At 39.6% G+C, this 27,769-nt stretch overlaps 3 protein-coding genes across 16 annotated transcripts in view; 2 read left to right on the top strand and 1 right to left on the bottom strand.

Annotated features, from left to right (window-relative positions):
- Positions 1-27,769, top strand: part of IFT43 (intraflagellar transport 43) — a 315,828-nt gene that overhangs the window by 63,874 nt on the left and 224,185 nt on the right. The gene's annotated exons all lie outside the window — the stretch shown is intronic.
- TTLL5 (tubulin tyrosine ligase like 5) overlaps positions 1-27,769 on the top strand; it is a 291,140-nt gene that overhangs the window by 169,035 nt on the left and 94,336 nt on the right. The gene's annotated exons all lie outside the window — the stretch shown is intronic.
- The window catches only part of ACYP1 (acylphosphatase 1), an 820,450-nt gene that overhangs the window by 791,806 nt on the left and 875 nt on the right, over positions 1-27,769 (bottom strand). The window lies entirely within an intron of this gene.

Genomic DNA, 27,769 nt, shown 5'->3' with positions numbered 1-27,769 from the left:
TATAGAAGAGTGTACCTGAAGTGCAGTATTATGGGAGCATCACATTCAAGTAGGGGAGTATATGGTTGAGGATACAGTAGGAAAGTTGTAAAGTTAAAGTGCTTGGTATACTATATTAAAGGGATTTTATCCTGTTATCAGCTCTTTTGATCAGTGTCAAATGAAGAAATCAAGGGAGTTTTTAAAAAACATTTCTGCATCTTTGTACCTATGCTTCCACTGTCTTTCCCCTTCCCTTTCCCATTCTTATTTGGCAAACACGTTTTACCGTTGTGAATGCAGCCCAGTTCTACCTCTTAGTCTGTATATTTTTTACTCCCTGCCATCCCAGGCAGTCTAAATACATACCTATGCCCAAAATTCACAGACCAGACTTCCACCTGGGCAGTTCTTTAGCCTACTGCAAGAAGTCACATACCATCATTTAAAAAGAACTTTTTTATTCTATAGATGCATTAGATCAGGACGTTTTCCTTTAACCAGAACCACAACTCAGCATACTTACCATCATTAGAACTTGAGCTTTGGGCTGGGCACAGTGGCTCACACCTGTAATCCCAGCACTGTGGGAAGCTGAAGCAGGAGAATCGCTTGAGCCCAGGAGTTTGAGACCAGCCTGGGCAATATAGTGAGACCCTCATCTCTACAAAAAATTTCAAAAATTAGCCAGGCATGGTAGCATGTGCCTGTAATTCCAGCTACTCAGGAGGCTGAGGTGGGAAGATTGCTCGAGCCCAGGAGGTTGAGGCTGCAGTGAGTCATGATTGTGTCACTTCACTCCAACCTGGGCAACAGAGTGAGACCCTGTCTCCAAAAAAAAGAATTTGAGCTTTGACTTCCTCTAGTAAGGTACCCTAGCACTAAGCTGGCCAAAAACCTGCTATGGCAGCAGTTGTCATTCTTTTTGTGTTTGCAACACACTTCCACATACTAGAACTTTGATCACCACGGTTGAAGGGACCAAAAGACGCAAGACAATACTCAACCCAGTGAATTCCACCTGGTGGAATCAAAATTAAAGTAGAGCATTGTCTCCCAGTGTCCATTAGGTATCTATAGTTATACTCCTCATTCGGTCATCCTTCAGGACCATGTGGCTGTTTGAGTATTGCTGTTTATTTACTGTCCTCACTAAACTCTAATATACTCACAGGACAAAGTTTCTTCAGATTGTAGTAAACACACAATCTCTATTTGGCACCAGGTTGACGTTATGCTTCTCTTCTTGCGTATTGCAAATGGGCTGTGCTCCATACCATGTGACAGGAGCCAAACAGCTCAACATTTCATCTGACAAACAGAACCGTTATGTTGTATTAAAATATGTAGTTAAACCCACAGAATGGAGAAAATATTTGCAAACTAACCATCTGATAAGAGATTAATAATCAGAATATGTAAGGAATTCAAACAACTCTGTAGGAAAAAAACTAATAATCCAATTAAAAATAGGCAGAAGACCTGAACAGACATTTCTCAAAAGAAGGCATACAAATGACAAACAGGTATATGAAAAATGCTCAGCATCATTGATCATCGGAGAAATGCAAATCAAAACTACAATGAGATACCATCTCATCCCAGTTAAAATGGCTTATATCCAAAAGACACGTAATGATGCTGGCGAGGATGTAGAGCATAGTGAAGCCTCCTGCATTGCTAGTTGGAATGTAATTAGTACAACCACTATGGAGAACAGTTTGGAGATTCCTCAAAAAACTGAAAATAGAGCTACCATACAACACAGCAGTCCCACTCCTAGGTATCTGCCCAGAAGAAGGGAAAGCAGTATATTGAAGAGATATGTGCACTCTCAAGTTTGTTGCCACACTGTTCACAATAGCTAAGATTTGGAAGCAACCTAAGTGTTCATCGTCAGATGAGTAGATAAAGAAAATGTGATACATATACATAGTTGAGTACTATTCAGTCACAAAAGGAATGAGATCCTGTCATTTGCAACAACATGATGGAACTGGAGGTCATTATGTTAAGTGAGATAACCAGGCACAGAAAGACAAACTTTGCATGTTCTCACTTATTTGTGGAAGCCAAAAATCAAAATAATTGAACTCATGAAGATAGAGAGTAGACTACTGGTTACCAGAGACTGGGAAAGGTAGAAGGAATTGGGGGTGACGGGGGGAAGTAGTGATGGTTAATGGATACAAAAAAAATAGTTAGAATGAGTAAGACCTAGTATTTGCTAGCACACCAAGGTGACTATAGTCAAAAATAATTTAATTGTACATTTTTAAGTAACTAAAAGAGTGTAATTGGATTGTATGTAACACAAAGGATAAATGCTTGGGGTGATGGATAGGTACTGCATTTACCCTGATGTGGTTATTACACATTGCATGCCTTTATCAAAATATCTCATACCACCCATAAGTATATACACCTGCTATGTATGCAAAAAAAATTAAAAATAAAAATAAAATATATGTAATCAAATATATTTTACATACTGATCAAACTTTACACACTTGTGAAGTTTTCTCAGTACAGAAAAGTTGAAGCCTCTTTCCCAAAACTTGAATGAAGAGATGTGTTGTAATCCAGCAATAGACCATCATGGAAAATATGCCCTAAATTGTGGTGTGTTAGGATAGCAGGCCACTATGACATGATAATGCTTTAAAGCTGATTTTTTTCTTTTTACAATTTATCAATATAATTGCATTGGTTACCTATTGCAACAAAACAAATTAACATTTAGTGGCTTAAAATAATAAACATTTATTATCTCAGCTTCTGTAGGTTTCTGTAAGAACTGAGGAGCAGCTTAGCTGGGTGTTTCTGGCTCAGATTCTCTTATAACATTGCAGTTAAGATGTCAGCCAAGAGGGTTGCAGTTATCTGAAGGTTTAACTGGAGCTAGAGGATCCACTTCCATGATGTTTTTCACTCTCGTATGCGTAATGAGTTCATGCTGGCTGTCGGCAGGAGGCCTCAGTTTCTCACTACATGGACTTGTCCACGTGGACTTCTCCACCAGCTGCTTACGTGACCTCATGACATGGCAACTGGCTTCCCTCAGAATGAGTGATTCAACAGAGAGTAGGGTAGAAGCCACAATGTCTTTTATGACCTAGATTTGGAAATCACATATCATCATTTAAAAAATTATTATTTTAAAAACTGTGGTAAAACACAATATAAAATTTACCATCTTAACCATATTTAACCATTTGAACTGTACACAGTTCAGTAGCATTAAGTATATTCACATTGTGCAATCATCACCACCATCCATCTCCATAATTCTTTTCATCTTGATAAACTGAAACTCTATACCCATTAAGCAGTAACTCTACATTCTTTCCTCCACCCAACTCCTGGACACTACCGTCGTATTTTCTATCTATATGATTTTGACTACTCTAGGTACCTCTATTAGTAGAATCATAGAGTACTTATCTTGTTGTGACTGGCTTATTTCACTTAGTATAATATCCTCAGGGTTTATCTATGTTATAATGTGTCAGAGTTTCCTTCCTTTTACAGGCTGAATAATATAAAATATTTCATTAAACACATATATATGTATGTGTGTATCTGGATATATATATGTGTGTGTATGTACGGGGGTGTGTGTGTATATATTTATACACACCCATACACACACACTACATTTTGTTTACTCATTCATCTATTGATAGACACTGGGTTTACTTCTGCTTTTTGGCTATTGTGAATAAACTGCTACAAACACGAGTGTACAAATATCTTTTCACCTCCCTGTTTTCAGTTCCTTAAGTATATGCCCAGAAGTTAAACTGCTGGATAGTATGTTAATTGTGTTTTTTAAAATTATTCACTTTATTTTTCCTATATAAAAGCACTACATGGTAGCCAGAGTTGGAGCCTGCATCCTTTGCACAGAGGCTCTGGTGCAGGTCTTTACTAGATGGCCAGTGAATTCCCAGTTGGGAGATTTGGTAAACAGTCATTCCAGAAGTAAGAGATCAGATAGCTAAAGATCTTGGAGGTGGCTTCAAAGGTAGCCTTGGCACAGCTGCTCAGAGGGTAGTGCAACCCCTAGCTGAGGTGTAGCAGTCATGAGTACCAGTATAAGCAGCAGCTTTTTGAGTGCAGGACCTAAGATGTTGCCAGTGCCGTTGGGGGCGAGGGTGAGGCGCATCAGCACAGAGCTGCAGCAGCCAGTCACTTGTAGTGCAGAGTGTGGAGCTTGCTGATCTTGTTCCCTTGGATCCTTGCTGCATGTGGATGATGGAGAGCAGAGTGATAACCCCACAGATGTGGGGTCTGCCTCCTTGGAGCAATTATCCAGACTGATGTAACCATTGTAGTCCCTGATAGTAACAAGTGCCTTGAACCTGGTCCACTGGCCAGTGTGGGTCTGCTTTTGCCACAAGTGTAGTCTTCAAAACCTCACCTGTGAGAGGGTGTCCCCAGAAAAGTCAGTGATCTCAAATTACTTGATGGGCAGGGAGAAGAGAGAGATCTGCTCCAGGGACTTGATTTTCATGTTCTTGTCCAGGCAGCCCAGCATGCAGGTGGTGACACATTCCTTGTACTTGGTCTTGCTTCTGTGAGCTCTGTGGTATGGGCCCTGAGCACATCTGCAGTCTAGACCCTCCCAAAGCACTGTGTCATCTGCCATTTGAGATTTTGTCTTGGAGAAGAAGAGTAATTCTATTTTTAAGTTTTTGAGGAACAATCCTACTGTTTTCCATAGCTATAGCACCACTTCACATTCACGCCAGCAGTGCACAAGGGTTCCAGTTTTTCCACATCCTCAAAACTTGTTTTCTTTCTTTTTGATAGTAGCCATCTGTATTCGTTTGTTCTCACGCTGCTATGGAGAAATACCCAAGACTGGGTGATTTATAAAGAAAAGAGGTTTCATTGACTCACAGTTTCACATGGCTGGGGAGGCTTCAGGAAACTTACAATCATGACAGAAGGCACCTCTTCACAGAGCAGCAGGAGAGAGAATGAGTGCCAGTAGGGGAAATGCCAAATGCTTACAAAACCATCAGATCTCGTGAGAACTCACTATCGCGAGAACAGCGCTGGGGAAACCGTGCCCATTATTCGATTACTTCCCACTCCCACCAGTCCCTCCCACAACACGTGGGGATTATGGGGATTATAATTCAAGATGAGATTTGGGCAGGGGCACAACCAAATCATATCACCATCCTAATGGGTGTGATTTGGTATCTCACTATAGTTTTGATGTGTATTTCTCTAATGATTAGTAACGTTGAGCATCTTTTTGCATGCTTGTTGGCTATTTGTATATCTTCTTTGGAGAAATCTCTGTTTAAGTTTTTTGGCAATTTATTAATCAGGTTGTTTTTTGTTATTGTTGAGCTTTAGGAGGTCTCTATATGTCCCATCTATTAAACCCTCAACGGATATATGATTTGTCAATATTTTCTCCCATTCCGTTGATTACCTTTTTACTCTTGACAGTGTAACCCTTGATACACAAAAGTTTTTAAGTTTGGTGAAGTCTAATTTGTCTATTTTGTTGTTGTTGTTGCCTGTGCCCTTGGTGTCGCATCCAAGAAATCATTGCCAAATCCAGTGTCATACAGCTTCTGCCACATGCGTTCTAAGAGTTTTAATAGTTTTAGCTTTTATGCTTGTGTCTTTCAGACAGAGTCTTTTTTTATATATATACTTTAAGTTCTGGGATACATGTGCAGAATGTGCAGGTTTGTTACATAGGTATACCTGTGCCATGGTGGTTTGCTGCACCCATCAACCTGTCATCTAGGTTTTAAGCCTTGCATGCATTAGGTATTTCTCCTAATGCTCTCCCTCCCCTTGCCCCCCACCCCCTGACAGGCCTGGATGTGTGATATTCCCCTCCCTGTGTTCTCATTGTTCACCTCCTACTTACGAGTGAGAACATGCGGTGTTTGGTTTTCTGTTCCTCAGACAGTCATTTTTGCAGTGTTCTATTGGTTTATACAGGCCAGCCCTATTCAGTGTGGAAGGGAACCACGCAAGGATGATAGAAATACTAGGGGGTATGGGGATCGTTGGGGGCCATCTCAAAGGCTGGTTCCCACAATAGTTCAGGACTATAGTTTTAAAAGTTAAGTAATTCTATAAGGTTTATAATGAAAATGGGAATCCCTTGCCTTTTCTCTTCCCAGTGCTACCCAACCTTAATTTCCATGCCCTAGAAATAATTGCTTTCAACTTTCTTGTAACTGCTTTTTCTGTTATTTACCTTCTGTGTTAATTCATTCTTGCATTGCTATAAAGAAATACCTGAGGCTGGGTAATTTATGAAGAAAAGAGGTTTTATTGACTCACAGTTCTGTAGGCCATACAGGAAGTGTGGTGCCAGTATTTGCTTCTGGTAAGGGCCTCAGAAGCTTCCAATCATGGCAGAAGGTGAAGGGGAGCAGGCATGTCCCATGGCAAGAGCAGGGGCAAGAAACGGGAGGTCCCAAACTCTTAAACAACCAGATTTCGTGTGAACGAACTGAGCAGGAGCTCACTCATCACCAAGGGGATAGTGCTAAGCCATTCCTGAGGGATCCACCCCCATCATCCAATCACCTCCCACCAGGCCCCACCACCAACACTGGGAATCACATTTCAACATGAGATTTGGAGAGGACAAACAGCCAAACCATATCACCTTCATAGTTCTAAATCATGTTTATTCTGCCATTTTTGGATTTTAGGTTTAGATATTATCTATTAACTTTCTGTCAGAAAAAGGAGATTTTGCACTCTTACTCTACACCCTTCACACCCACACAAACACACATACACACAGCATTCTTTCCTTCCTCCCATCCTTGCAGTAGACTTAGAATACAGTTTTTTATTAGATTTGTATTCACTGGTTTCATTACCGTGACTGTGGCTTTGGGAACTTTTGGGCCTCTTAGAGTCATTATTTCTTCTTTCCTATTTATTCCTTTCTTTGTCATCTGGTCTGACTTTCTGGGTGATTCCCTTGATAATTTTCCATATGATCTGTTTCCTGTTGTAAAGTTAAGAAAGGTTCTAATTTTTAGATTTCTTCCAGTTCAGGACAGTTTACATGGGGCTGTAAATCGGGGGATTGGGAAGGGATCTATATATTTACTTTTTTTTTATTTTCTATAGACTGAAATATTTATGTCCATACTTAAAAAAAAAAGTTGTACAAATGGTACACACATGTAGCCACATGATACAGTAGTCTAAAAAATACACATATGGGAAGATTAGGCGGCAAATAAAATCTTCTCAGAGGTAGCTATGCTTAAAAGGTTGGTTTGTATATTTTTTTCATGTATTTTTCTGTGATGTTTTTCTACCCTAATATGTCTCCATGTTTTTCAGTCTGTTCATATAAACTAACTTAAATATTTTTAACCACTATGTCGTTTTTCAAAGTATGAATGTACCATAGTTTATTTTTCCATTCCTCTATTAAGGAGCACTAAGCCGTATCCTGATGAGGCATCTGTAGAGAATTCCTTATACATAGATCTTTGTGTGTATGTGTATTTCTGTAGGATAAATTCCTAGAAGTGGAATTGTTGGATCAAATGTCCACTTTGAATTTTTATAGATACTGTCAAATTGGCATCTAAAAAGCCTATCCCAGTATATCTTCCAATCTGGAGTACAGAAACATGCTCTTTTTCCCACACCCTTGCCAGCATTACATACCATTGACCTTTCTGTCTATTCCTCTGGACTGTCGCTCTCCCACTTTTACTGCTGATGAAATGAGGAGCGGACCCTATCTTCAGATATATTACTTCAAGGGTGTTTTGTTTGGGGCAGGAGTACAGCTGAGAGGAGGCTGAGAAGCAGGAGGGTAAAGGGATCTCCGTGGGCTCTTTATTTTCTTAATGTTCCTTAAGACTAGAAGGAATCCCTGTGAGTCAAGTTCATCTTCCCTCCGTGCTGCTTAGGTCTCTTCTCTCCTGGTTTTGTTTTTGATTGATTTTACCCAAGGAGCCTGATCCTCCCCCCTCCCTAAGTAATGAATAACCAGAGAAAGTTATAGAACCCAGCAAACTGAATGAAAAAAAGCTTAAGGAAAATATTAAAAAGGAAGAAAAGTGTTTGATGTACTTTTAATATAAAATGTGGACAAAGTAGAAAATGGGTGGGGGTTGGGGAAAGGAGGGAGGCAAGAGATTATTCACGGTAATGGGAACCAAATGTTGGCTAGGAAAGCTGCAGTATTCTCACACTCTTCCTGTAAACCCAGCGGCTTTTCAAAGTGATAATAATCAAGGGCTGACAGCATAGGACACGCCTTAACCCTTCCATACCTGGACACTTCCTTTGAGTCAGCCTCAAAGGTGGTGTCCACTTTGAAGAAGTCCTGGTATATTTCAGTGCCCTTTTTGCCTCCATAGCAAAAAGAAGGAAGGTGGAGGCAAGTTTTGAACAGCAAAGCACCTGCTTGCTAAAACTCCTTTCAGTATGCCCGAATTTCTTTTCTGTGGACAGAAAAGAGCGGCCTGCCTGACCAGTCCAGGTTTATATGATGATGTTTTCTCCCCTTGCTGTCCTGAGGGGAACTTGAAAGGACTTGAGAACCTCCTTGTGACAGATAAGATTCTCTCTCCATCAGTAATAATCCCATTTACTTGAAAACCCTCTAGTCTGAAGTCCTCCTAGATGCCAGTGTGGAAGTGCATGCACTTATTTGGCGGCTTAGACCTTTGTTTCTCTTGGAAGTCCACTCTTGCCCCTGTGGAACTGAAATTTAAATATACTGTTCAGAGTTGAGGAGCTCCCTGACCTTATAACTTCCAGCTGGTCAAGAACAGGTATATGCCTCTTGGCCTAACCATTCATCCAAAGAGGGAGAAGGAAAGGGGGTTACTAAATGAAGTTCCTGGTTCAGCTGGATCTTTACATCCATCTAGATTTAAACTTTGTTGAGACACCTTTAAAAGTTCATTTTACACAAGAAGAAAATGAAATCTTATTTTTTGTGTCAACTATTTCCCGTTTCAGAGGAGCAGCCACCAAATGTAGGGCAATGGTAGCAGTAAGGCAGGCAGCACTGCAGAGCAGATGAGTGCTCAGATTCTGCAATTAGCTGTGCCTCAGTTGCCTCATCTGTAACATGAGGCAAGGTTAAAGTGAGATAAAGCACAGAAAGCATTTAGCGCAGTGCCTGGCGCCTCCTCTTCTTTTTCTCATCATTGTTCTCATGTGGCATACAGCTAAAATGGAAGCATCTCCTTTATTTGAAATGTTTTTAGAAGTCATCTTTGGGATGATTTTATAGTTTCTCATTTTATATTTAAATCTGTGATCTACTCTCAGTTAATTTTTGTATGAGGTATGAGATTTAGGTTGGGGTTCATTCTTTGTCTATGTATGTGCAATTGCTCCAACTTCATTTGTTAATAAACAAATGATTTAGAAAGGTTATTGTTCCTCCATTGTATTGGTTTTGCAACTTTGTCAGAAATCAGTTGAGCATATTTGTGTGGATCTTTGGATGACTTTAGTATTTCTAAAACAAAGGTCTATAGTAATAATTGTTAGAAAATCTTTAGCAGGGGCTACTTTAAGTTATGATTTTCTGTTTCTCATTATAATTGTGGAGACATCGAGACTTAGGTTCAAAAGCAGCTCTTACCTTTATCCTGTATGTCCTTAGGCCTTAACCTAACCCTCAGTTTTCTCATGTGTAAGATGGGATAATACTTGTCTCAACAGGTTGCTATGAAGGCTAACAAAGATAAGGCATATAAAGAGCTGGGCTTGGAGTCTGGCATTTAGAAAGCCCTCACACTAATGATGGTAGTGGTGGTGAGACTTGGCTGTCCTTGTTCTTGGTCACTCTAAGCCACACTCACTCATGCCCTTTCCATTCCCCAAACCTTAATTTTTTTTAGCCTTTTCATTGCAGCTTCATCATAAGTGCATGAATGATTCCAGTTGAAGCTGTTGTGCAGTGCTTTGCCTAAATGGAAGTTTTGACCAGTAACATTTCTATTTCTGAATATGTGAGAGATCTGCATCTTACCAGCTTTCATTACAGCCTCTCTCCACCCTCCACACTCCTGCCATTTAGCCACATTGGCTTTCCTATTGTTCCCTGTTCTTTTACATACTATTCCTAATGCCTAGAATTTCCTTTCCAGTTGGCAAGTTACCAGTCATCTTTTGAGATGCAGATAAAATGTCATTTCTACTTGGAAGCCTTCCTTGATTTTTCTCCATAGTAAGTTGTTCCCTTCCCTTGTTTTCTAAAGCTAGTGTCCTGTTCCCAGCACAGTGACATACAGAGTTTGGGGAGTAGCAGTTTTTTTTTTCTTTTTCTTAATTTAAAAAAGTGTACACATATTTTTAAACTACATAAATATATCCGTTATGTGTTGACGTTAATACTAAATGATAAAGATGAATAGTATAATCACAATGTACTGGTCAAGACTGGAATGAGACATACCAAAGGACTCCCCATGGCTGTAGAATGGCCCTGGGGGTGACTTTTTTCCTTCTTCTTTGCACTTTGTAGTACTTACACATTTTGGTAGTCAGCAGGTTTTAATTTTTTTAATTTTTATATTGTTTGAAATGCTCTACAGCTTGATATTAGTTCAGAAGTATTTCTCCCTTTTTTTGAAGTACGAATCTGTGCTATAAGTTGTGAAAGAGAGGAACAGGAGAAGGAAAAGGGAGCTTAACCACATTTATTGAGCGTCTGGTTTGTGCCAGATCCTGTGCTTTGTATGATTTGTCCTGAACACAGGGTTGTAATGTGGGTATTGTTATCCTCATGTATAAATGATGAAATTGTCTTACAGGTGATACCATTGGTCCATGGTCACACATGAGGTAACTGATGGCCCAAGAATTTGAGTCCAGGTCTTTCTGATGTGAAAGCTCACATTCTTTTCTCTACTTTAATTTTCCTACCTTTAGAGGGAGGAAAATCAATACCAGTCTTTCCACAATGGCATCCCAGACCAGCCTAGACCTATTTTTTTGATGATAACCTACAAAGGACAGATGGAAATATTTCTGAAAAGAAACTGTCACTGGTGGATTATAAGAATCTTTCTGTGAACAAAAATGAAAAAAAAAATTACAGGGGTGCAGTAGAGTTCAGCATTACAAATGTCTTTACCCTAGTTTATGCATTTGTATAGTGTTTTACTTTTGTAAAACACCCCTTCCATAGAGAAGCTTTGTGTGTGGGCAGAAAACATCAGTAGCCTGAAGAGGCTAACTATCAATATATGACTTGTATAATATTTACAATTTAGACTGAATTTTGACTTGCTTTGTATGCCCACTCTCCTGAATAGAACTTATTTTTTCAAATAGATTTAAACCAACAGGTCAGGCAAGTAAGGATGGTTGTTTTAGATGGTGGGGAATTACATAAGGGAAATCTTATGACTCTAGGGGATAGAAATTGTGGATTTTTTGGTCCTGTTGGATTTTTACAATGGCCTAATCATACAGGTGTTGGTCAACACTTCTTGTAAATGTGATCTGTCATTTTAGCTATGGTTTAGAAAGCCTATGGTTTAATAGTTACAGTATTTTAGAGGGGAACCATGATGTCATGAAAGGATGTAAAGAATTAGAAGAGATAATGAAAGAGTTCTCTGTTGGCCTCCATGCCATTTATGGACTCGAAGTGTGAGGAATTAGTCCGTAAGGCAGACATAGAGATGAATCATGCCTTTCTTCCTTGGCAAGTGTAATGTCTGAATGTAGAGCTTTAGAGGCAAAGAATTACATTGGATTCAGTTCCTGAAATACAAGTTCTGTATTTCTTTTTTTTTTTGAGAGGGTGTCTTGCTCTGTCACCCAGGCTGGAATACAGTGGTACAGTCTCGGCTCACTGCAGCCTTTGCCTCCTGGATTCAAGTGATTCTCCTGCCTCAGCCTCCCAAGGAGCTGGGATTACAGGTGCCCGCCACCACACCTGGCTAATTTTTGTGTTGGCCAGTCTGGTCTCGAACTCCTGACCTCAGGTGATCCACCCACCTCAGCCTTCCAAAATTCTGGGATTATAGGCGTGAGCCACCACGTCCAGCTGTATTTCTTTTTTTATCACATTAATATCAAAGCTGATTAGCTTCCTTATACCAAGAGGGTCCAGTTTGCCATAGAGGAATATGGACTTTCTCTTGGTTTGTGAGAAATTTGGATTATGTCCCATTGAACCTCAAAAACAAGATCATAAATAAGAAATAATAGTAACTAATAATAATTAAATGCTTTGTGTAGCTTAACTCATTTAATAACTAACATTTACTGTGTACCAGCAATTGTTCTAAAAGCTTTACATGTATTAACTGATTTAGTGCTCACAGCTACTCTGTAAGGTAAGTACTGTTATCATCCCCATTTTACAGATGAAGAAACTAAGCACAGAGAAATGAAGTCACTTGCCCAAGATAACGCAGTTGATGAATGGCAATCAGGATCCATGCCCAAGCAATATGGTGGCAGAATTCATGCTCTTAACCACTCTGCCAGTGATTCTTTGTGTGTGTCAAAATCACCTGACAGGCTTGTTAACACACAGATTGCTGGGCCCGACCACAGAGTTTCTGATTCCAGTAGACCTGGAGTGAGGCTCCATTATTTTCCTTTTTAACAAGTTCCAAAATGTGGCTGCTGCTGTTGCTGGTGGTCTAGTAAGAGAAAGGTTTAATTATAAGTATACATTTTCTTTTCTTCCCTTTGGTGCTGTTTTTTTTAATCTCTTGTGATTTCTCCTGTATTTTCCCCATTTTATAAAAACATCTTTATTTATAAAGAAAGAAAACGGACAGGTGAAGAAGGTTTTAAAAAAAGGTGGAGTTTTTGGAGTTGTCTCCTATTTCCCTTGGCCAACTGAAGAAAGGGAGCAGAGGCGGGTTACTGGAGCCAGAAAACCTGTAGGCCTCACTGTTCCAAGTTGCCTGATATTTTGCGTCCTGGGGAAAAGAGAAGTGAAGGGAGCCTAACTGATGTGATGGGGCAGGAATTCTAAATTTGTGATACTTTGCAAGCTGTTTGTATGCACTAGGTTTGAACCCAGCTACAATTCAATGTAGAAGTTCTTGGAAACTGGCATGTCAGCTGCCCTAGACAATCTGCACATTAACTTCCACTCTAAAAACTTTTCCTGGCTTGCCTTTGCAGAGTGTGAAAGCTAGGTGATGGCAGTCCAGTTTTACAATAAGGGCCAGCTGTGCTTATGTGTGCTGATGTTACTGTCACAAAGACTTTTCCCTTGATTTGATAAAAATCCTGCTGAGCCGGACTCAGTCTTCATTGTTGAATGAACTGGTGTCAGGGAGTTCTCCTTTGGCTTTCTTAAAGGTCATTCTTTGCTCACTTCTTTTTTAGTTCACAGCTACATTTTTTAGGCTTCATGTGGTATGCTGGTTATGCCAAAATAAAGAACTGGATCAAAGACATTTCATGTTCATAAGGCTAAGGACCAATCTGTCTTTCAGATCCAGACTGCTAATAGATAAAGGACCAGGGAGACTCTATCTCCGTAACCGGCTCACTCCCAGAATCCTAAGTTGCCTTCTACAACAGCGCTGTGAACTTAACCTTTTGAGAGGTTTGGTTTTTATATCCAGCTTAGTGTTCCATAAAGCTTGCTCCCAGGGTCTCTGCCAGATATACTAAGAAATCCAGCTTTGTCCTTATTTCTTCCTTCTGGGGACCATTCCATTGATCATGGAGTGATAGGGGTGTGGAAACAGCAGAAGTCTGCTTCACATTCTGTATCCATTGTCAGGTCCAGCTGGCTGGAACCTCATTGTACTTTTAAAGGACAGACATATCAGCTTGTAGCTTTTTGACATGATACCTCAATGTATTCTTCCCAAATTTATGTAATTGTCACACAGTTATTTAATAAAATCAAAGGAAAGTTAGCCAAAACATCCCCTCCCCAGCATCTTCCCATCATCACTTCTGCTGCTTTTTCCTTTTCTGTATCTTTGCTTATTGAGTGGCTAATCAGAAGTCCTTCCTCAAGAGCTTGTAATTCTGTGTTTCAAATTAGATATTTTATTTGGATCCTACCCATATTCTTAATCTTTTTCATTGAGTCAACCTTATTCTGTCTGTTGAATTACTATATCCATGGAAGAGCAGTTCTTATGACGGCTAATTTCTGATTTATGTTTCTGGTGTTTGTGATCGTGATTCAGTACATGATTTAATGCACAAAGAAGGAGGTCGTACGCTGGCAAAAGAAGGAAGAGATAGAAATAAGTTAGATGCCAAATATATAAACTGGTAATTGAGATGTCAATTTTAGGCCAAAATCTAATAGATTAACAAACCAATGAGTTGGCAGTCCTTAGAGAAGTAGAAGGGAATCATTTAGGCCCAGCGCTGATTCATGAAAAAAAGTAAGTTATGCTAGACTAACTTCATTTCCCTTCCAGGTAGAATTACTTTGGTAAGAGAAGAGCAGGGGACTACAAAGGAATTACTGTAACTAGGTTTCACCAAGGCATAATGAAATCTTGTGAGCACAAAAGAGAAATGTGAATGTGGTAATACTGTCATTAAGAATATTTGGTAACTGGTTGGGTGTGGTGGCTCACACCTGTAATCCCAATACTGTGGCAGGCTGAGGCAGGTGGATCGCTTGAGCCCAGGAGTTTGAGACCACCCTGGGCAACAGGTTTGAGACCATCCTGTCTCTAACAAAAATACAAAAAATTAGCTGGGCGTGGTAGTGTGCACCTGTAGCCCCAGCTACTTGGGAAACTGAGGTGGGAGGATTGCTTGAGCCCAGGAGGCGGAGGTTGCAGTAAACCGAGATCATACCACTACACTCCAGACTGAGTGACAGGTTCTCAAAAAATAAAAATAAAAAAAATTGGGGGCCAGGCACAGTGGCTCATGCCTGTAATCCCAGCACTTTGGGAGGCCGAGGTGGGCGGATCACCTGAGATCGGGAGTTCAAGACCAGCCTGACCAACATGGAGAAACCCCATCTCTACTAAAAATACAAAATTAGCTGGGCTTGGTGGCACATGCCTATAATCCCAGCTCCTAGGGAGGCTGAGGCAGGAGAATTGCTTGAACCTGGGAGGCAGAGGTTGCGGTGAGCTGCGATTGTGCCATTGCACTCCAGCTTGGGCAACAAGAGTGAAACTCCGTCTCAAAAAAACAAAAAAAAATTGCTAACTAAATGTGCAGCTGTACCCAAACCATACATCAAAGTTTGAGAATTAAGTTTCTGGGACTCGGTCATTGACTCATAGTTCCCAATGTTTATCAATGAATTTATTCATTCATGTTTATTTAGGTGCCTAGTATATGCTAGGCACTTAGGTACCTACGAGACATGTGAATCCTGTTTTAAGATGACATGAAGTAGGAATTCCGTGGAATAATGAATACTTGGGATGACAGGCAGGATTCATCGTGATTTAAACAGGCTAGAATAATGAATCTAATTCATGGAATTTAATTGGGAAAAACATAAAACCTTTCACGTGGGTTCAAAAATTCAAGTGTGGAGAAGACTTGAAGGGTTTAGGTTGACTTTAAATATAATAGAATTTAACAATAGAAGGATAGGTGTAGTGGCTCACACCTGTAATCCCAGCACTTTGGGAGGCTGAGGCAGGAGGATCCCTTGAGTCCAGGAGCTCAAGACCAGCCTGGGCAACAGAGTGAGACCTCATCTCTACAAGAAATAAAAAATTAGCCAGGTGTGTTAGCACACGCCTGTAGTCCTAGCTACTCAGGAGGTGGAGGTAGCAGAGGGATTGCTTGAGCCTGGGAGTTAGAGGTTGCAGTGAGCCATGATTGTACCACTGCACTCAGCCTAAGTGACAAAGTGAGACCCTGTCTCAAAAAAAAAAAAAAAAAAAAAAAAAAAAAAAGGTTAATGGAATAAGAACTGCCAAAACCACATATTATCTTGTGGGAAAATGTTCATAACTTATTGTCAGATGAAAAAGGCAGGTTATAAAGCCTATAGTATGGAATCATTCTGTTTGTGCAAGGGAAATACAGAGGAAGAGTAGACATCAACATGCTGACAAAATGTAGCAGACATCTTTGGTTGTTGGATCACGGATGAATTTCTCTATGCCTTTTTCTTTCTCAGGTTTTAGGCATTGAGAATATAATGCTTTGATTCTTAAAAAATTGCTTTGGTTTTGTTTCATTTTGGAATGGTCAAAGGGTATGTGGCCGCTGCTGGTAATTTAGCCTTGGGGGAGGGAAGGAAGATTTGGTCATCTTTCTCATTCGTCAGTGCTCACATCCAGTGCCTGAACCATTGCTCCTCTCTGGTAATCAGCATCATTAGTAAACCCCCACTTCCCCACAGGAGCCACTCTGCCCAAAATTAAAGCATTCTGCAGCGGGATTGGCGTGGAGCAGCAGGCTTCCACCATAGGAAAGTCCTCTCGGGCAGGGGCCACTGTGCAGCCGCTGTCTCTGGTGGGTGAGACTGGCAAGTGAACTTTACTCTCCTGCTCACACATCTGAGTGATTCTGGCATCTTTTTTTGGATCCAATAGTTTGGCTGCCCTCATTTATCACCCAGGTGATCCCACATAGACACAGAACTTGGTAAAGGCATTGTAAATACTGCTTTGAAGTAGTATACTTCTTTCTCAGAAGCAGCGCTTGTCGTTTAGTACCCTTGTTGGTTCCCCATGCCCCAAAAGCTTGGGTTCACTTTCCATGGGAAGAATGTTAATAATAGCTAGTATTTACTGAACGTTTATTATGCATGCCATGTGCTAAATGCTGCACATAGGTGATCACGTTTAATTCTTACACCAACGCTATGAGAGATGGGATTAATTTTTATTCTCATTTCACAGCTGAGGAAACCAAGGCACAGAGAGGTTGAACATGTTGCTTCTAGTGGTAGAGCTAGGATCTGAACCTTGCAGGCTTGCGCTCTATCTCAGCCTTAGTCACTGTTTTGCTGCCTCCCCTTCTGAAGGTGGCCCTGTGCAGACCCGTGGTGTGGACCCAGGGTGCCAGGCCTCCTGAATTCTCACTATCTCAGTGCTTGCATTGGGTTTGATTCCTTCCCAGCACCCAAAACCTTAATCCTTTCCCAGGAGACTTTCATCCTCTCAAGTAAACAAATTATTTGGAAGTTTTTAAGTCCTTTCACCCTGTTCCCAAGCAAGGAGATCAGCTTGCACTTATAATTTCGTGTAGTTGTGGGCTTTTGACCTAGCGTCAAAAGTTCACATAGCTTTTCCAGATTGTTTCTGAGCTTTTCATTATCTCTGACACCATCCCTATTATACTTTAACTCTTCCCATAGAAGAACCATTTCTGTATAACTCCATAGGTTCAAAACAGGAAAGGCAGAAGAGAGTATACTCTTATCTCAAGGTGTAAACTCAAAGGTTTAAAAAAAATTAATTTCTTTAGTATCGTAATTTTTAGGGATCACTTAAAAATCTTGTTCTAACACATAAATTCTCTAAGAATCAAAGCACTTGTCACCATGAGTGTGAACTCTTGGCAGGTCCATCTAACTCAGTTAAATAATGTTAAGCACAGATTTCATTTGGCTAGCTATCAGTGTTCCCAGTCAGCGGTACTGACAGTTATTAACAGTTATAGTTCATTTATAATTTACCTTTTACATTAAGATTTCTTAGTAGACTATTTCAGTATGTATTAAGTTTATATCTAAATGCAATTCAACTTTCCTGTTTCATTAATGAAAGTAGTTATCATTCATTGAATGCATTTCATAAACAGATGTATTCTTTACAGAGCCACCACTGTGCAATTTCAGTGCTAAATTTAACTATTATGACCCTTTGACTCTGTTCTAACTAAATTTGACTTTTAATGTCAATATATCATCAGGCTCACTTTCAGAGCCAACCATTCTTTCTGCCTTTCATCCATAGGACTCATTTACACCAAGGTTGCCACTGTGCTTGCATATCTCACTTCTTCAGACCTTCATGCCAGATTACTGGGTCATTCAGACTAACATGATTTTCATCACTAATATTAACATATAAGCTAGGACCCCTTGATTCTGCCTAACATCTCCTGGGCTTTAAACCCCTGTGTTAATGCCGCCTATTCCGGAGTCCTGCCATTCCTGACATTTTTTCACCTCCTCATTCTTCCTGTGGACTCACCTGACAAGTCACTGCTCTAGATCACAAGCTTTTTAAAAGCAGGAACTATGTGTTTTTCTTCTTGGTAGTCCATAAGCACCTAGGAACAGTGTCCAATAAATGTGGATTGAATTGCAATGAAGTGAAATAACTACTTAGGCATGTATCTTTATATATGATTCCAGTATTGCAAAGTACACGAATAGATAAAGTTATTTTATAGCTAAAATCAGGAAATTATAAAAACAGGAATTAAGAGTTTTAATCAAAGATAAGTGAAAATGCTATAACTTTTTGTTTGCATGTTTGTCTAAAATTGAGGTATATTTATATAAACTAAAAAATACATCTATTTTAGCTGGGCTCAGTGGCTCATGCCTGTAATCCCAGCACTTTGGGAGACCGAGATGGGCAGATCACTTGAGATCAGGAGTTCGAGACCAGCCTGACCAACACAGTGAAACCCCATCTCTACTAAAAATACAAAAATTAGCTGGGCGTGGTGGCGCACACTTGTAATCCCATCTGCTCAGGAGGCTGAGGCATGAAAACCGCTTGAACCCGGAGGCGGAGGTTGCAGTGAACCAAGACCATGCCACTGCCCTCTAGCCTGGGTGACAGAGCAAGACTCCATCTCAAAAAAAAAGAGAGAAAAAATATCTATTTTAACTGTTCAATTTGATGAGTTTCAGCAATTTTATATATCTTTGTAACCACCATGCAACACAACATACAGAACATTTCCATCACGCTTCAGAATTCCCTTGTGTCTTTTTCCAGTCCGTACTGCCCCTCCCTGCTAGTAATCACTCTTCTGACTCCTCTCACTGTAGATTTGTTGTGCCTATTCATGAATGGAATCATACAATATTTGTTCTTTTGTGTCTGGCTTCTTTCATTTAATGCAGTGTTTTTGAGATTCATCTGTTTTGTTGCTTATATTAGCAGTTCATTCGTTTTTATTGAGCAATATTTCATTGTATGAATATACTACAATTTATTTCTCTAATGATAGGCATTAGGATTGGTTCCAGTTTTTGACTACTATACAAATTATAGTAGTCAAAAATTATATATACAAATTCCATGAAAATTCTTATGCAATTTTTTTTAGCCACATTTTTATTTCTTTTGGGTCAATACCTAGAAGTAGAATTGTCCTGTTGTGTAAATATATGTTTAACTTCATAAGAAACTGACACGTAGTTTTCTGAAACGATGGTATCATTTACACCCCCATCAGCAATGTATGAAAGTTCTAGTTGTTCTTCATGCTCACCAACATCTGATATTGTTGTCCAGTTGATTTTAGTCACGTTAGTAGATGTAAGATGTTAGTTGCATTTCCCTGATGAGTACTGATGAGAACTTTTCATTTGCTTGTTAGCCATTCACATATTTTCTTATGTAAATTGTCTGTTCCAATCTTTTACATGTTCTTAAATCTCATTATTTTTATTATTTAAATCAACAGTTACCAATGGTGCATTTTTATATTTATCACTAGAAATCTTTTGTCACATATACATACCTATATTGCAGATATTTTTCCTCAAAGGCATGTCTTGCTTATTCATTTTCTTTTTCTTAGTGATGTCTTTTGATGAGCAGAAATGTCTTGATTATGGTAGTTTCATAGTAGTCTTGAAATCAGGTGATGTAAGTCTTCTTTTTCAAGATTGTTTTGATTAATGTAGATTCTTTGGTTTTTCTACAATGTTAAAATCAACCTTTCCTGCCACCAGAGGTATGCTAGAAGGGAAAAAAAAGAAAAAAAATCAACGTGTCAGTTTCTTCAACAATAAAAACAAAGCCTGCCGGAATTTTTATTGTGATCGCATTTAATCTATAGATTAATTAGAGGGTAGTTTCCAGTTCTGGTAGTGGCTATGTCTTTATCTGATCAACCTACTTGATAAAATATAAAAAACAACTATTTAAAGGCACTGGAGGGTGAGCAAAAGCTGATTGATACTGGAGAGGAATCAACATTTGAAAGAAGGGAATTGCCAGGGGTGAGTTTTCTGGGTTTTTGTTTGTTTTCTGTTGTTGCCTTTTCACTTAAGGGCAAGTCATAGTTTGCATCACATGGAGCAGATAAAACTTGCCCCAGAATCTGCAGGCTAACTGACTTGATGAACCGGAGGATGGAGTTCAGGACAACCACATCTGCTGTACAGGGAGAGGGGAACTCTAGAAATGAGACATCTCCAGAAAAGGGAAGCCTAAATTCTAGGTAGAAAATTTTCCCAAATATCTGACTGACCCCTGACTAATGCATATGCAAGACATACTTCAAAGCATGCAGGTAACACAAAAAGAACTGATCTGAGCTGCAGCCCATTGAGGAGAAGAAAGAATTGCAATTTGAGTTTCTCCAGGTTAATCATCTACTTAAAACACATACACACACATTCTTTAGTGCGACGTAATACAATCCAGTCTCTACAGCATATCATTCACAATATCCAGGATACAATATGAAATTATTGACCTATCATCAGAATAAAAGATAATCAGTGAAGGCCAATCCTTAGAAGGCCCAGATGATAGAATTAACAGACAAGGATTTTAAAGTGACTGTTATAACTGTGCAAAAGGATGTAAAGGAAAATATGCTTTAATGAATGAAAAATACAAAATACTGACCAAGTGCAGTGGCTCACGCCTGTAATCCCAGCACTTTGAGAGGCCAAGGCAGGCTGATCACCTGAGGTCAGGAGTTCAAGACCAGCCTGGCCAACATGGCGAAACCCCATCTCTACTAAAAATACAAAAATTAGCCAAGTGTGCTGGCACATGCCTGTAATCCCAGCTACTCGGGATGCTGAGGCAGGAGAATTGCTTGAACCCAGGAGGCGGAGGTTGCAGTAAGCCGAGATCATGCCACTGCACTCCAGCCTCTGGAGTGTAAGAGTGAGAATCTGTCTCAAAAACAATAATAATAATAATCAAGACAAGATTTCCAAATGGAAATTGTGAAACTGAGAAAAACAATATCTGAAATACAGAATAGACATTCTAACAATTTTGAGTCTTCCAGTGAGTCAACATGATATATCTTTGTACTTACGTAGGGTTTTGTTTAATATTTTTCATTAATGTTTTATCAATTCAGTGTAGTGACCTTATGTATTTTCTGTTAGATTTGTTTTTAGGTATTTGATGTATTCTCATGATATTATAAGTTGTATTCCTTTTTTTTTTTTTTTTTTTTTTTTTTTTGAGACAGAGTCTCTGTCTGTTGCCCAGGCTGGAGTGCAGTGGCATGATCTCGGCTCACTGCAACCTCTGCCTCCCAGGTTCAAGTGATTCTCCTGCCTCAGCCTCCCGAGTAGCTGGGACTACAGGCGCCCACCACCACTCCTGGCTAATTTTTGTATTTTTAGTAGAGATGTGGTTTCACCATATTGGCCAGGCTGGTGTCAAACTGTGACCTTGTGATCTGCCCACCTCAGCCTCCCAAAGTGCTGGGATTAGAGGCGTGGGCCACTGTGCCCAGCCAAGTTGTATTGCTTTTTAAAATTTCATTTTCCAGTTGTGTATTTCTAGTATATAAAAATATGATTATGTATTTTGTTTATGGACCATGATGACTGCAACTTTGCTACATTTATTTATTAGTTCTAGCAGTATTTCTGTAAAGTTTATAAGGTTTTCTATGTAATCAATCATCTGTCAATGAATAATATCATTTTTTCCTTGCCTTAAACTGGCTAGGTCATCCATTACTGGTGGTGAATAGAAATGTTTTCTAGTTTACTAAGAGCGTCTGTCAGGAATGGGTGTTGAATTTTGTCAAATGCATTTCTTGTGTTAACAGTATTAATATATGACTTTTCTTCATTCTCTCAATGTGGTGAATTATATGATTGACTTTTTTTCTAATGTTACCCTTGCATTCCTATGGTAAATGCCACTTGGCCATGATATATTATCCTAGTGTGTTTGATTGGTTGGTTGATTAGATAGATAGATAGATAGATAGACAGATAGATAGATAGATAGATACATTTTATTAGTTGATATTGTGTTAAAGGTTTTTACGTATCTGTGTTCATCAGGCATATTGGTCTGAAAAGACCAAAAGAAAGTAATATTTTTTTGTACTATCTTTGTCAGATTTCTGTATTAGAGATATGCTAACCTCATTAAATGATTTGGGAAATTTTTTTTTCTCTGCTCTTTTTTGAAAGAGTTTGTGAAAGGATGGAATTATTTATTCTTGTTTGATAGAATTGTTTTTTTGGGGGGTGGGGGGGTCTCACTCTGTCGCCCAGGCTGGAGAGCAGTGGCACAATCTCTGCTCATTGCAACCTCCGCCTCCCAAGTTCAAGCAATTCTCCTGCCTCAGCCTCCTGAGTAGCTGGGATTACAGGCACCAGCCACCACTCCCAGCTATTTTGGCATTTTTAGTAGAGATGGGGTTTCACCATGTTGGCCAGGCTGGTCTCGAACTCCTGAACTTAAGCGATTGGTGCACTTCGGCCTCCCAAAGTGCTAGGATTACAGGAGTGAGCCACCATGCCTGGCATAGAATTCATTTTGAAATCATCTGGGCTTAGAATTTTCCTTCTTTGTAAGAAAATCTTAAGGTTTTTAAAAAGGTTTGATTACAAATTAAATTTTTAAAACATGTATTGTAGCAGGTCTGTAATTCTCAAAGTGCTGTGAGTGGACCTGGGGGCCATGGAGAGGTTGGGAGGAGTGGGGATCCTCAAGACCCTTTGAGGAACCCAATAGAGTCAAACATTTTCATAGTGATACTAAAACATTTCTACTTTTTTCACTGTGGTGACATTTGCACCAATGGTACAAAAACGATGGTGGGTTTTGTAAAAACTGCTCATGCCTTATTTAGCACAGATCCAGGCAGTGGCACCAAACTGTAGTAGTAGTCACTGTATTCTTGACCACCATAGCATTTTCACTTAAAAGAAATGCCAGTGCTACTTAAGAGTGTCCTTGATAAGCAGTAATAATTATTTTCTTAAACTCAACCCTGGAGTGTATATCTTCTTAATATTGTGTCTTACAAAATGAGATGTACACATAAAGCAGTCCGGCTGCGTAGTATGTGATAGTTGTCTCAAGGAAAGGCATTGTGATGCTGGACTTGAAAGAGCATCTGATAAAAGAAACTAGGGTTATTTGGATTTGGATAGTTGGCAGTCGTTTCGTTTCCTCAAAAGTAAGCAGTGAGCCTATCACTTCAAAGAATACAACTGGTAGTATTTATTGTCAATGATAAAATTACAGCTTTTCAGGAAAAGTTTCACTTTTGGAAAACTTGCATCCACCACTGTGAGTCTGACATCTTCCTAATACTAGAAGATTTAAATATCTGTACATTTCCCAAAGTGCCACTGACTTGAATAGTCTTTCTTGTAAAGAAATAATTTCTCCCCAGAAAGCACCTCCTTCATGGCCTTATAGTTTTATCTCATCAGAAGCACCATTGGCATTTTAAGCAGCACACATTTTCTTAATACAAGACTATTCCTTTCATTTCTGGATATTTTAACACCCCGACCTCCACCTATTAAATGTCAGTGACACCTCCACCCCCATCATTGTGACAATTGAAAACACACTCACAGTTGCAAGCACCGTCAAAAAGAGCAGGGACATCCTTGTACGTGGTAGCTTGTGTTTGGCTGGACCTGGGTGGAGGAGGCTAGGAAAATGGACCGTGGAATCACCATCTGTACAAGTATCACAGTCCTCTGCATATCTTTGTGGATAGTGCAACTTCCTGTTGAGATTTGGCTTTACATTTTTCAGATTCCCTCCAAGTTCCCTAAAATCAGTATCCATTTAATGGAACAGAAATTAAACCAGAGGAAAAGTATAGCTCTTCAATGTTTATTGGCTGGAGGTTGCAGGTATGCTGCAGGAAGGGCAGTTGTAGAGAAAAACGTTTCATCCTGCAGTGCCACAGCACAATATAGAAAGTAAGATAAAGTTCTAAATGGATAGACTGATAAGAGAATGTAGTGTTTAGAAAAACTTGCAATATTGTTGCCTATTCACTACATATGTAAAGGGGAAATGCAGCATAATTCACTTTGAATCAGATGTTAAGCACAGAGCCTTCCCACAGCTAATTCTCTTGGCTCTGTATACTCTGTTGTAGAAGTAAAGTAAATCAGTTAGAAGATATTTACAGGGCCTGTGTACAATATTATGTTTTAGCATTGAGCAAGGAAAAACACTAAATTTTGGAAAGAATGATTGAACCTCAAAATTTTTGATAGGAGTAGGAAACATTATTAGAAAAATAGAATTCGTTAGGGTTCAAGAATGGGATGGAATTTTCGATTGAAATGGAAAGTATGAGATGCCTAGAAAGGAATATTTAGATAGATAAACTTGGGCACTAGAAATCAAGGAAAGGCCAAGTTATAGTACACCTGGCCTCCGCTGTGTCAATCATTATAGCACTTGCATACTGCAAACCTCAAGGCTTGTGCTTTAAGTGTGAGATACCATGGGCTGAGTAACATCCACTGTAACTCAAAGCAAGCAAGTTTCTCGTGGCACTTATTACATTACACAGCTGAGCATTTCTGCCCCCACCCAGTGTTACACTGTAAAAATTCCTGCCTCTTTGCTAAAAGCCTCTACTTGCTTGAGAAACTTCCTTTTGTGATGTGTAGACTGGGCTTATGTTACTGATGAGATTAAAAACAGATTTCATTGTAAAAGTTTATGATGTTCCAGTCCATTCAATTTGTGTAGAGTTGGAGGAACACATCCCTTCTTATCCATAATTCCTTATTTGATCTTCTCTTGCCCACTGTCCTACCCCTTTATACATCCACAGACCCACACCTCATATTCATACACCTGCAAACCTGTCCATGATCATCCCCACAATAAAGGGGCCTGGTTACAGACTTTGATTTCTGATACACAAGAAGGCATTAAAGTGAATGTCTCTTGGGGATATTTGTTGTTAAAACAGCTTTTAGCAAATGAACCGATCTAGCCAGTGAGATGAATTCTGATGTAAGCTTCATAGTTATATAAATCCTGTAAAATTTATCACCGAATCTAGATTGCTTTCTGTAGCTAGAAACTTCTGTAACCAGCAAAGCAGGAACGAAAGCAGAATCACTGTTGATGGGCTTTCTGAACTTTAGTCCAGTTGTTGTAACTAATAGTTTCATTCTGGATTCAAAGCAGCACCTACCCTAATTGGTGTGGAAATCTCAAGGTTAGCTAGCTAAAGCAGTTTCTGCTTTTTCACCTGTTTCTTTCCTTTGTATTCATTTGTTCACCGGATCAGCCCACTCCTGCCTTGAACCTAGATACGTGGCAGCTCCCCCTTCCGTTCATAGCTCACTGTTCCTTTAGCTGAGTTCAGTAGTTTTGGGTGTTTTATCTTCAGTAAGCTTTTCTCTTCCCTCACTAATGAGAAAAGAGATAATAGGTTCCTCAGGCTCCTCCTTTCCTAACCATGTCATCCTGTTTTACTGTCACTCAGCACCCTGCTTTGTGAATAATGTTAACATTTCATTAATGTATTGAAGTATTTATTTATATTTGATCAGTGCTCACCATATTCCTCCATACCTCTAGAAGTCTCTTGGGAAAGATCATGCCCTTTTAACTGTCTGATAACATGCACACAGAGGCACTTCAAGAAGGATCACTGAAGATCAAATGTCACACTCAGAAAACGTAATAGATAAGCTCTGAGCTTTTTGGCGTGTTCCCCAAGAAGATTAGTAGATGGTATACAGTTGAGCAACTGAACTGTGGGAGCCAAACTGTGGGAGGAGATGAGTAAGGGATGTGACATATCAGAGGTGAGACTATGGGATAGAAAGCCTTTCATCCACGGGCTTCAGAATACCGTTCACAGACTTACCCTTAAGGAGAGATTTGGAAATCTCTCTAAGAGAGTTGGGAAACCAAAGCAGAGGCCTGAAAAGACCAGGTTGTGAGAGAGGACACAGGCAACAGAGGAGCATGGACTTCTGAGCTTGGCAAACATTTCACTTTGCTCCCTCCCGCAGTGCTCTGTTGAGTCATCAGGACCCAGGCTATAAATAACCCCACGTGGCTTTTAGGCCAGGACTCAGGAAGGTCTGTGTAGCCTCACCCCAGGGTTGCTACACCTCTGTCATTGAAATGACTTTAATGACAAAGGAAAGAATAACACTGATTTAAATCACTATGAATACTTCTTTCAATTTAGGCAGCCTTTCTTTTTTCTAAGCCCCCTTAACCAGGGTTTGGAGCAAGGTTGTTCATTATGAAAGTCTTATGTTTCTTCTATGTACAATTTTCTTGTCACTGTACCTAAAAAGGAAAAGAAATACAGTGTAATTAAAGACAGTCCCAAGAAGAATAACCAAAAGTGTTAAGGAGATGGAAGGACTGACAGATAAGACTGTCCTCAAAAGAAATGAGACCTTTAGAAAATCATACTAAAATATATTTAGCATAAAATTTACCATTTTAACCATTTTTAAGTGTACAATTCAGTGGCATTTAGTACATTTATACTGTTTTGCAACTATTAGCCACCATCTGTCTCCAGAACTTTGTCATCATCCCAGACTGAAGCTCTGTACTCACTGAAAAATGGCTTCCTATTCCCTAATTCCATAGCCCTCGATAATCACCATTCTACTTTCTGTCTCTAAAAGGTACCAATTCTAGGTACCTCACATAAGTGGCATCATATAATATTTGTTCTTTTGTGACTGACTCATTTCACTTAGCATCATATCTTCAAGGTTCTGTACATGTGCTGCAGCATATGGCAGAATTTCCTTACTCTTTAAACCTGAGTAATATTGTATGTAGATTCATCTGTTGATGGACATTTGGGTTGTTTTCACCTTTTGGCTATTTTGCACAATGCTGCCATGAACATTGGTGTACGGTTATTAGTTTTGATTTCAATTCTTTTCTGTATATGTCTACAAGAAAAATTGCTGGATCATCTGGTTATTTTGGGTTTCACTCTTTGAGGAACCCATAAAGTGTTTTCCACAGTAGCTGTACCATTTTACTTTCCCACCAGCATTGCACAAGGGTTCCAGTTTTTCCACATCCTCAGCAGCCCTTGTTGTCTTCAGGTGTTTTGTTTTAATAATAGCCAGCCAAATGGGAATGAAGTAGTATGAATGGGGTCTTTTCTACTGGGAAAAATGATTTGAGAGGGGAAATGTAGGAGGCTATAGTTGTAAAGACTTCTGCTAGGAACTACACAGACATGGTCACCAGAATCTAGAATTTGGGGCTGGGTGCAGTGGCTCACACCTGCAATCCAAGCACTTTGGGAGGCTCAGGTGGGCAGATTGCTTGAGCCCAGGAGTTCGAGACTAGTCAGGGCAATGTAGTGAAACCCCCCATCTCTACAAAAAAATACAAAAATTAGCCAGGCATGGTGGCATGCACCTAGAATCCCAGCTTCTCAGGAGGCTGAGGTGGGAGGATCACCTGAGCATGGGGAGGTTGAGGCTGCAGTGAGCTGTGATTTCACCACTGCACTCCATCCTGGGCTACAGATTGAGACCCTGTCTCTAAATAAATAAATAATTTGGGCAAGGAAGATAGTCAAAGTATTTAAAAAATACTATAATATAGCATAGGTACTGATTATTGTGGCCTTTGCCTTCCTCAGGTGTACAGATTGTCAGCCTCAGTGGGGACCATATGAGGTAAATTTGGAATAA

Source organism: Macaca thibetana, chromosome 7 (genome assembly GCF_024542745.1).
Source record: "Macaca thibetana thibetana isolate TM-01 chromosome 7, ASM2454274v1, whole genome shotgun sequence".
Classification (NCBI taxonomy): Eukaryota; Metazoa; Chordata; class Mammalia; order Primates; family Cercopithecidae; genus Macaca; species Macaca thibetana.
Note: the sequence above shows the minus strand (reverse complement) of the source record. Positions and strands in the feature narration are given on the sequence as shown.